This window comes from Oncorhynchus masou, chromosome 16 (assembly GCF_036934945.1).
Source record: "Oncorhynchus masou masou isolate Uvic2021 chromosome 16, UVic_Omas_1.1, whole genome shotgun sequence".
In the NCBI taxonomy this organism is placed as follows: Eukaryota; Metazoa; Chordata; class Actinopteri; order Salmoniformes; family Salmonidae; genus Oncorhynchus; species Oncorhynchus masou.
This window is the reverse complement of record NC_088227.1, coordinates 22,354,835-22,366,124: the sequence shown is the minus strand read 5'-3', so window position 1 is coordinate 22,366,124 and position 11,290 is coordinate 22,354,835. Positions and strand designations below refer to the sequence as shown.

The following is an 11,290-nucleotide window of genomic DNA, read 5'->3' as shown; positions in this document are numbered from 1 at the left end:
ACCTCCACATGCACTTGGTTCATTTCTGTCAATAGGCCCAGTAAATGCTTACTTCCACTCTCATGCAAACACACATGGTGGAGGGAGAAAAAGCAAATCAGATTTATTTGCACATCTGGGTTGTCTCGAAGTACAACATCCCACCTACATCAAAACAGTGTAACACTGACCCAATTGATCTTACAGCAAGGGCTCTAGTCAATCTGTATTGCTGAAGCGTTACAGATTCCGCAATAGAAATGTAAAGGTAATGCCCGATTGATCTGACATATGCAGTGGTTACCGTGAATGCAGTCTCTGGTAAAGCTGGAACCTTGCCTTTAAAATGTCAATCATGCTGTAAAGCTGAACTGCCGCGATGCGGATTGAATAGAGCCCCTAAATGTGGAGTTTAATAGTTTTGTTTCAGGGCATCTTCAAAAAGGTCAAATGACAGAATGGGTTTCCAATGGGCAATGTCCACCAATAGATAAATAGGCTGGACAAATACAGATGCTCCCCCAGCTTTTCCAATGGCTAGTTCTCGAAGTCAATGGAGCTCCAAAGGGGCCAGGAGTACTATAAGGAAGGACGTCCAATAGAACTGTTGAACCCCATCTCTGTCCCGCCCACACTGACTCCTGCTGCTGTGAGTTGACATGCCCCCAGGTCATCAATGTTTCAGGTAGAGGATTTTTTTGCCGTACTGTACGTTGTTTCCGAGAGCTGGGTGGCCGACAGAGTTGCGGTTTTTACACCACTTCAGCCCCGTCCTATAGATGGGCTTCATGAATCAATGGACCAGCGAGTCAGATATCTGTGATGCAACAACAAAGGTGTGAGTTAGTCAGAGAGAGGATGCACAAGAGTTAGTTGAAAGGTGTCATGACGTTGGCCTGGGGGTAGGTTTATGACAGTCATAAATACTTCTTCCCCCCTTTTTCCTCTCTCTACCCTACTGATGTTACATTTGAAAACCCCTTGGTTAACAGAGATTCTGGGAACATCAGATGGTGAGGGGAAATGAACTATATTCTGGTAATCTGACCAATTGAACATATGTAGTGGTACTTAATAAATATAATGTCAGTTCAGTTGTCATCTGAGACATTCTCATCAATGATAAGATGACATAAACTCTACAGTGGAAAGTCTACACATCAGAGTTATCGGATTCACATGGAATTGTTGTTCAATTTAAATGTTTGAATATGAAATTATTCATGATGGGATTAAATGTGATTTTAGCTTCTAAAATGAGAGAATTAGGTTTTCATGAGTGAATTAGGCCCGACTCAGTGGCCCGCCCACGTGAAGAGACATAGGTTGTAAACTATGAAACACACTCCTTTTCTCCCTCCACTATATAAGCCCTTGACGAAAATGTAACCTCCTGTTCCGAGGATGTGGGGACGATGGTCCGATGTCAGAATGGTTCAGATAATAACTACAGAACGAAGCCAACATCAGCGTGAGCTTTGGTTGCGAATGGTATGAACTTTGAACTCTTATTCACTACAGAAGTGATACCTCCTAGCCGTTGAGTTAGCAACAGCAGCTGCAAACGAGGTTTAGGAAGAAACAAGAGTATCCCGACTATCACACAACAACGTTACTACAACGTATCCAATTGACCACCAGAGACATTCTGCAAAGGACAAAGGACTCGGGTTGGCAACACGGTCTTCCATCTACCACCAACCTACCGAAGCGCAGCTCAAAGTAAATATTTATTGCATTTTCCTTTTCCAAATGGGCGGTAATTTAGAATGCATAAAATACTGTATTTACGAAAGCACAGCTTCTTCCTTTGGTCCTCAGTCTTCCCGCTCTTTCACTCAAACCCAGCCCTTTTCTTTTGTGTAACCAGCTGTCATATATGTTCCGCCCGCTAGGGACGTTTTCTCTTTATGACGTCATTTGTAATCAAGGTATAATTAATTCTGTGTATATGTAATTCTGTGTGATTAGTTAGGTATTTAGTAAATAAATAATTAAACCCAATTTTGTATTGCTGATTCAACTTGTTAGGCAGGGATTGTGAAGATAACCAAGAATTTACAACTTTCAGATGAGACTGAATGGGGTCAGTAGATACTGATGGGGTCAAACGCACTCGTTACCTGTTGAGCTGTGGCTTGGGCTTCTTTGGGATGTGTCCCTCTGTTAGTGTTGGTTTGTAATCTGGGAGCAGACCTGGAGTAGAAAAGAGAGTACTTTTACCACTTTGAAGAGAATACATTTCATAATCGTTGTGCATCCAGAGCAGACACACACAGCATCGTACCTGCTCTGTGAGCCATCTGCACACAAATAGCGATCTTGCGGTGCTCCTGGGCACAGAGACCAGTGACTCTACGAGGCAGCATTCCTCCATCAGACCTGATGAACTGACTGAGCAACAGGACATCCTAACAAATACAAACACAGGGAATTACTGTACGCCTGAGCTCATAGAACAGGCACACATATTGACATAACATGCATGAGACATGGCAGATGAACAGTGCTGCTCCACACTCACATCTCACTCTGTTATTCTGGCAGAACAGTCGAGAGGCAGTAAGTATGCAGTCAGGTATCACTGAAACACTTACTGTGTAGTTGTATTTGTTCTGCAGGTTCCATCGATAGATGGGGCACTGGGCTGTGGCGTTGGGTGGCTGTGGGCCACTTGGGGTATCCTCAGTTGTTCCCTCAATCTGAGAAAAGAATGCGATGCTGGTCAATGAATAAATAAGCACCACACAAATACTTCCATCAATCTACTGTTCACACAGTTCACATTTACTAGCCATTTAGATAAGTGTTCATACTTAACACAATGGTATAGAGCTTGTCTTATACTTTATATCCTGAAGTGTGTGGATACTGTATTGACTAGTACTGACTCAAATGCAGTAATCCACAACATAGCTAAAGTAAGAGATAAAAGTAACCCATTGCCACTCAGTGTACAATGATGAACCAACAGGTTAGCAAGCTTGTCACTTACTATTGTTGTTTTTCATTCTTTCTTTTCCACGACTGTAAACACAAACAACATAGTCAATGTCAAAGTTCGTATAGCTACAATCCAGGGCATGTCATTCAAGCAGTGTTTCATAACAAACCGGTGTTGTGCCGAAAAGCTTCCCCCTGTCGTGCTTTTCCCTATTATGGCTTTTCTGACATTTAAAAAATATATTTCTGTTTTAGTTAAGAATGTAGATACAGTAGTAATAATAAAATAATAATAACAATAATAAATCAAAAATGTGTACTCTGGGCAAAAAATAAAGTTCAAATATGTAAGTCAACATGAGTGCAGAGGAAATGGGGCAAACTAGATCCCAACTATCTCGGCCATATACGATTTGTGGTCTCGAAGGGAAAAGCGTGGACTTGGAAGATGACAAGGGGGTTAGCTTCCCTAAAATATGTGTGGAACACCAGAGGCCTCATATAGAGGAGACTCGTCAGAACCCTCATAAAATAAAGTCAACAGCCTCCAGAACCACCACACCAGCAGGTTTTAAAATAATGTTATTTTACCTTTATTTAACCAGGTAGGCTAGTTGAGAACAAGTTCTCATTAACAACTGCGACCTGGCCAAGAAAGCAAAGCAGTGCGACACGAACACAGGGTTACACATGGAATAAACAAGCGTACAGTCTATAACACAATAGAAAAAAATAAAGTATATATATATATATATATTTACAGTGTGTGCAAATGGTGTGAGGAGGTAAGGCAATAAATAGTCCATAGTAGCGAAGTAATTAAAATTGAGCAGATTAACACTGGAGTACTTTTGATGATGTGCAAGTAGTGATACTGGTGTGCAAATGAGCAAAAAGTAAATAAAGTAAATAAAAACAATATGGGGATGAGGTAGGTAGATTGGGTGGGCTATTTACAGATGGACTATGTACAGCTGCAGCGATCGGTTAGCTGCTCAGATAGCTGATGTTAAAAGTTAGTGAGGGAAATGGAAGTCTCCAACTTCAGCGATTTTTGCAATTCGCTCCAGTCACTGGCAGCAGAGAACTAGAAGGAAAGGCGGCCAAAGGAGGTGCCGGCTTTGGTGTTGACCAGTGAGATATACCTGCTGGAGCGCGTGCTATGGGTGGGTGTTGTTATCGTGACTAGTGAGCTGAGGGGGAGATTTACCTAGCATAGACTTATAGATGACCTGGAGCCAGCGGGTCTGGCGACGAATATGTAGCGAGGACCAGCCGACTAATGCATACAGGTCACAGTGGTGGGTGGTATAAGGGGCTTTGGTAACAAAATGGATGGCACTGTGATAGACTGCATCCAGGTTGCTGAGTAAAGTATTGGAAGCTATTTCGTAGATGACAACGCTGAAGTCGAGGATCGGTAGGATAGTCAGTTTTACTAGGGTAAGTTTGGCGGCGTGAGTGAAGGAGGCTTTGTTGCAAAATAGAAAGCCGATTCCAGATTTGATTTTGGATTGGAGATGTTTGATATGCGTCTGGAAGGAGAGTTTACTGTCTAGCCAGACACCTAGGTATTTTTAGGTGTGCAGCCTCCACAACCACCACACCAGCAGGTGCAGCCTCCACAACCACCACACCAGCAGGTGCAGCCTCCACCCCAGCCGCCTCCACCCCAGCCGCCTCCACCCCAGCCGCCTCCACCCCAGCCGCCTCCACCCCAGCCGCCTCCACCCCAGCCGCCTCCACCCCAGCCGCCTCCACCCCAGCCGCCTCCACCCCAGCCGCCTCCACCCCAGCCGCCTCCACCCCAGCTACTGATAAACAAATGTATGTACAGTGGGGCAAAAATGGCTGAAAATGGCTAAAAGTATTTAGTCAGCCACCAATTGTGCAAGTTCTCCCACTTAAAAAGATGAGAGGGGCCTGTAATTTTCATCATAGGTACACTTCAACTATGACAGACAAAATTAGAAGAAAAAAAATCCAGAAAATCGCATTGTAGGATTTTTAATGAATTTATTTGCAAATTATGGTGGAAAATAAGTATTTGGTCACCTACAAACAAGCAAGATTTCTGGCTCTCACAGACCTGTAACAACTTATTTAAGAGGCTCCTCTGTCCTCCACTCGTTACCTGTGTTAATGGCACCTGTTTGAACTTGTTATCAGTATAAAAGACACCTGTCCACAACCTCAAACAGTCACACTCCAAACTCCACTATGGCCAAGACCAAAGAGCTGTCAAAGGACACCGGAAACAAAATTGTAGACCTGCACCAGGCTGGGAAGACTGAATCTGCAATAGGTAAGCAGCTTGGTTTGAAGAAATCAACTGTGGGAGCAATTATTAGGAAATGGAAGACATACAAGACCACTGATAATCTCCCTCGATCTGGGGCTCCACGCAAGATCTCACCCCGTGGGGTCAAAATGATCACAAGAACGGTGAGCAAAAATCCCAGAACCACACAGGGGGACCTAGTGAATGACCTGCAGAGAGCTGGGACAAAAGTAACAAAGCCTACCATCAGTAACACACTACGCCGTCAGGGACTGAAATCCTGCAGTGCCAGACGTGTCCCCCTGCTTAAGCCAGTACATGTCCAGGCCCGTCTGAAGTTTGCTAGAGAGCATTTGGATGATCCAGAAGAAGATTGGGAGAATGTCATATGGTCAGATGAAACCAAAATATAACTTTTTGGTAAAAACTCAACTCGTCGTGTTTGGAGGACAAAGAATGCTGAGTTGCTTCCAAAGAACACCATACCTACTGTGAAGCATGGGGGTGGAAACATCATGCTTTGGGGCTGTTTTTCTGCATAGGGCCCAGGACGACAGATCTGTGTAAAGGAAAGAATGAATGGGGCCATGTATCGTGAGATTTTGAGTGAAAACCTCCTTCCATCAGCAAGGGCATTGAAGATGAAACGTGGCTGGGTCTTTCAGCATGACAATGATTCCAAACACACCGGCCGGGCAACGAAGGAGTGGCTTCGTAAGAAGCATTTCAAGGTCCTGGAGTGGCCTAGCCAGTCTCCAGATCTCAACCACATAGAAAGTCTTTGGAGTTGAAAGTCTGTGTTGCCCAGCAACACCCCCAAAACATCACTGCTCTAGAGAACATCTGCATGGAGGAATGGCCAAAATACCAGCAACAGTGTGTGAAAACCTTGTGAAGACTTACAGAAAACATTTGACCTAGAATGTGATTTTCTGGATTTTTTTTCCTCTCATTTTGTCTGGCATAGTTGAAGTGTACCTATGATGAAAATTACAGACCTCTCTCATCTTTTTAAGTGGGAGAACTTGCACAATTGGTGGCTGACTAAATACTTTTTTGCCCCACTGTATGTAAGCTTGTCAGATTGATCCATTTGTATCTCTCAGTACACTTACAGGTACATTTTTCCAGGTGTTGCAGAGGCAAATATGTATATGTGCTGTTGTCTAGAATCGGCCCATATACATTTAACACAGTCAACAGAACTGGTCCAAATATGGAGTTGGAACGTGAGGTAAGACTGTGTTGCACATACAGTGTTTACATATACTGTGTGTGTGTGATTAATCTGTGTATTTATGAGGAAAACCTAAATTGTTGTTTTTCCATGTAAACAGGATTTACCTTCATTGTCTTTTTTTCTGTCAGACCATCAATGCCTACATGCTCCATCTGGTGCGGAATTTTTAAAGGCAGTCAACCGAGCAAGCTTTCTACAATGACACCTTTAAAATTACTGGCATTTGGGGAGCAAGAAATCAAAACTTAAGGTTGGTTGGATTATTCTCATAATATTATATGTTATATTTGACAGATTTTGAACTCAAGCAACTATCCCTGCTCTTTGAAATTTCAGATTGATCCAATGATGTACAAGTACATTATTGGCATCATCAATGAACACAACCACTGGACTGTGACGGTAAGAGCCGCTAAGGCAGTACTAAGAACTATGAAATACATACATTATACAGAATATACATGTGAACACATACGTGTGTAAAATGTGTATGTGCTATACAGTGAGGGAAAAAGTACTTGATCCCCTGCTGAATGCATTTCAAGACCCCAGAATTTTTTTTGTAGACCTCCTCAAGTCTGGTTCATCCCTGGGAGCAATTTGCAAATGCCTGAAGGTACCATGTTCATCTGTACAAACAATAGTACGCAAGTATAAACACCATGTCGACCACGCAGCCATTATAACGCTCAGGAAGGAGAAGCGTTCGGTCTCCTAGAGATTAACGTACATTGGTGCAAAAAGTGCAAATCAATCCCAGAACAACAGCAAAGGACATTGAGAAGATGCTGGAGGAAACAGGTACAAAAGCATCTATATCCACAGTAAAACGAGTCCTATAACAACATAACCTGAAAGGCCCCTCAGCAAGGAAGAAGCCACATCTCCAAAACCGCCATAAAAAAGCCAGACTATGGTTTGCAACTGCACATGGGGACAAAGATGGTACTTTTTGGAGAAATGTCCTCTGGTCTGAGGAAACATAAATAGAACTGTTCATCCATAATGACCATCGTTATGTTTGGAGGAAAAAGGGGGAGGCTTGCAAGCCGAAGAACACCATCCCAGCCGTGAAGCACGGGGTGGCAGCATCATGCTGTGGGGGTGCTTTGCTGCAGGAGGGACTGGTGCACTTCACAAAATAGATGGCAACATGAGGCCGGAAAATGATATGGATATATTGAAGCAACATCTCAAGACATCAGTCAGGAAGTTAAAGCTTGGTCGCAAATGGGTCTTCCAAATGGACAATGACCCCAAGCATACTAGCAAAGTTGTGGCAAAATGGCTTTAAGGACAACAAAGTCAAGGTATTGGCCATCACAAAGCCCAAACCTCAATCCTATAGAAAATAAAAAAAGCATGTGCGAGCGAGGCGGCCTACAAACCTGACTCAGTTACACCAGCTCTGTCAGGAGGAATGGGCCAAAATTCACCCAACCTATTGTGGGAAGCTTGTGGAAGGCTACCCAAAACATTTGACCCAAGTTAAACAATTTAAAGACAATGCCAATCAAATACTAATTGAGTGTATGTAAAACTTCTGACCCACTGGGACTGTGATGAAAGAAATAAAAGTTGAAAGAAATAATTCTCTACTATTATTCTGACATTTCACATTCTTAAAATCAAGTAGTGATCCTAACTGACCTAAAACAGGGAATTTTTACTCAGATTAAAATGTCAGGAATTGTGAAAAACTGAGTTTAAATGTATTTGGCTAAGGTATTATGTAAACTTCTGACTTCAACTCTAAGTAATGCAAAATTAACCTACTGAAAGTATACTGACTAAAAGGCAAAACAGAACTGTGAAATTATATTATAGCTGTGTCGCTGTATACTTGCAAATTATAATCTTAAATGTAACAATTTTGTTGGGGAAAACTGAAATGGCCATCACATTTTTCTGAATGTGTTCTGAAGGAGGAGTCGATTGTCTTTTCAAATACGGACAAAGACGTTAACTTCATGAGAGAAGAAATAGCAGTCACTCTCCTCCAAAACACTGGTATTTCCATTTCTAATTTAATTGTAGATTTTTTTTAAATAACATTTATATGGATCTTTCATCTTTGATCCAACTTCTGACTAGGATGGCCACTAAAACACATGTATTTAAATAATTGTGTTACAAGAAACCTATACTATTCCCTTGTTCCCTGCTCGCTTTGAAAAAAAATACACATAAAAGATCTATAGACTACTAGACATTATGTTTTGCTAAATCACCTGAGCCAACTGTGGCACTTCTGTGGGAAGGTGGACAATGAGGAAGACACTAACTGGGCAATTGCTTGTTCACTTCTGAAGGCACATTTTTACGAGTACGAATTTGTATAAGCAGTCATATTTCTAGAGGTAGTATTGTCCACTTTGTCTGATAATGAAATACTTGTAATTCAATAAAAGTATTTAATGTTTTAAATATATGAATATTTTTCATCATAAATTTTAGATTGGTTGGTACGCGTCCAGTGAAGGGGGGGATTCTGGCAGGGGGGGAGCTTTTCAGGCACAATACCGGCAAGCTAGTTTAGATGATATACTGCTAGTTCATGCAACTGCAACATGGTCGTTCAAATGATCGAACTTATTATCAACTAGCACAATTATGCCTTTAACCTTTGATGCCTTAAATAATCATTTTCGAAGGGCAAAGATTACTAAATGGATACGCTATTTTACCTAGCTACAATTTCCAACGCTAACAGAGTGAACTGTCATATGGCTACAACAGAATTCAACAAGAAACTTACTGTGTCGAATTCCTCTGCTTTGAATATTTCCAGAAAACGAGAGCTGAGGGCAACTTGTTTTCCTCTGAAAGGCACTCATATTGCTGCAGCTGGCTACACATTTAAACCCAGAAAGAGAGATCCATATGTACCCAAGCACACAGCGCGGTGCCATCTTGGAATGTTTACCTTTTTCTTCTTCTCTGCTATAATGGCGTTTGCAGAAATGCAACGTGCATTCCGCCACCTACTGTACGAGTAGTGAACGGGAAGGAAAAAACGAAAGAGGATTGCGGTCAGAGTGCAGTATAACTGCACTATGCGGCAAATACTGCGTCGAAAATAACACCGTTTTTTTTATTGCAGTAATTTTGCAATGTAACTGGAATTAGAGTGCAGTATAACCACAGTTCAGTTATTCTGTAATTACTGCATCCAAAATAACGCAGTCGACTGCAGTTACTTCATTTTTACTGCACTTTCAAAACTGCAATCTTTTTTTGTAAGGGAATGGAAAATGGATAAATCATAAACCTATCCCATTCCTTCAGTCACATTCCATTCAAGATAACATCCCACAGGCTCAAGGGCCTGGGAGGGGCAAACATCTTCTGACAGTATTCCCTGTAATGTTTCAGCTGTTACCCATCTAGCACATTTGGTTATTTGGAAGTTGTGGGAACGTATGTATTTGGTTTCACATTGGTTGTGGAAACAAAGACATACTTTTCCTGACCAGTAACACTGAAAATGTTTTAAACATTCGGAGAACACAAGTGAAAATGTTGCCTGTTCTGGTAATGTTTATTTTTAGTTTGCAGGGATGTTCTTAAAACGTTTTACTCTGGTTCCTAGAAAGCTTTCCCGGGAGGTTCCCAGAATGTAGTAAGAAATGATAGTAAGTAGAACCACATGGGAACTTGTGTGCAATGTTCTGTGGAAATACTGAAATTACTACAGACAAACAACGTTTCTTAACGTTCTTGGAACAATTTGAGAACATATCTTTAAATAGAACCATACAATTGTATTTATTTTTATTTAACCTTTATTTAACTTAGCAAGTCAGTTAAGACATTTTTTTTTACAATGACAGCCTACCAAAAGGCTTCCTGTGGAACGGCGGCTGGGATAAAAAAAAATTATATAGGACAAAACACACATCACGACAAGAGAGACGCCACAACACTACATAAAGAGAGACCTAAGACAACAACATAACATGGCAGCAACACATGACAACACAACATGGTAGCAAAAACACATGACAACAACAACATGGTAGCAACACAACATCACAGCAGCACAAAACATGGTACAAACATTATTTGGCACAGACAACAGCACAAAGGCCAGAAGGTATAGAGAACAATAGATCACAAGAAGCAGCCACAACTGTCAGTAAGAGTGTCCACGGTTTAATCTTTGAATGAAGAGATGGAGATAAAACTGTCCAGTTTGAGGGAACTGAAAAGAGGAGCGACCCAGGGATGTGTGCTTTGGGGACCTTTAACAGATTGTGACTGGCAGAACGGGTGTTGTATGTGAAGGATGAGGGCTGCAGTAGGTATCTCAGATAGGGGGGAGTGAGACTTAAGAGGGTTTTAATAAATAAGCATCAACCAGTGGGTCTTGCGACGGGTATACAGAGATGACTAGTGAAAACTTCTTAGGGCTGCAATCCCGTTAACGGGATTGATATGACAACAGCCAGTGAAAGTGTAGAGCGCCAAATTCAAACAACAGAAATCTCATAATTAAAATTCCTCAAACATGCATGTATCTTATACCATTTTAAAGGTAACCTTGTTGTTAATCCCACCACAGTGTCCGATTTCAAACAGGCTTTACAAAGAAAGCCCCACAAACGATTATGTTAGGTCAGAGCCACAGAAAAACACAGACATTTTTCCAGCCAAAGACCTGAGTCACAAAAAGCACAAATAGAGATAAAATTAATCACTAACCTTTCATGATCTTCATCAGATGACACTCATAGGACTTCATGTTACACAATACATGTATGTTTTGTTCGATAAAGTGCATATTTATACAAAAAAATCTCTGTATACATTGGCGACATGTTCACTAGTTCCAAAAACATCTGGTG

General features: G+C 41.5%; 1 pseudogene; it reads right to left on the bottom strand.

Moving 5' to 3' along the window:
* Nucleotides 1-80: 80 nt before the first annotated feature.
* On the bottom strand, nucleotides 81-9,361 carry LOC135557677 (large ribosomal subunit protein mL66-like; annotated as a pseudogene).
* Nucleotides 9,362-11,290: the final 1,929 nt, after the last annotated feature.